Raw genomic sequence first — 687 nt, forward strand, 5'->3', positions numbered from 1 at the left:
TTACTGAAACTTGTGTTTTTTTTCTCCTAGACCAGGTCAGTCATCAAAATACCATCTGTGATCATATATATCGCACAAATACATTACCCACACATAATTACATATATATACGTGTGTATGTATACATACATATATAACATATCTATGTGTGTATGTATGTAAGTACGAATGTATGTGTGTGTGCGGGTAACTTATTGTGTGGTATATATAATCATATATATACGATATATATGTATATACATATATTTATATATACGTATATATATATAATATTTATATACAGTGTGTGTGTGTGTTTGTGTGTCGACATCAAGGGAGCAGTGGAGCAGCAAGAAAACAGGAAAGGCCGAAGCATTTTCGAGAAGTCATCCCACTCTTAAGTGAGTGACTGGATTCAAGAAGATGCGCAACCCATGTAAAAAAAAAAAAAAAAAAAAAAACTAAGAACTTTAGTTATTAAAAATAAAAGCCACTTCGCTCAAAAACTGGAGCTGAATAGGCTAATCAAAAAAGTCATAAGAAAATCAGGAAATCTGGAAAAACCCACAACGACCATTTTGTAGCGGACTACGGTTTATTGGAAGATATTTTATTTATGTGAATATAAATTATGATCCATTTTTTTATGATAACTTTACTCCAAGGATATTTCTCTTATTATGATGAGAGTTAAGGGACAATCTGTTC

Source organism: Macrobrachium rosenbergii, chromosome 4, assembly GCF_040412425.1.
Source record: "Macrobrachium rosenbergii isolate ZJJX-2024 chromosome 4, ASM4041242v1, whole genome shotgun sequence".
Taxonomy (NCBI): Eukaryota; Metazoa; Arthropoda; class Malacostraca; order Decapoda; family Palaemonidae; genus Macrobrachium; species Macrobrachium rosenbergii.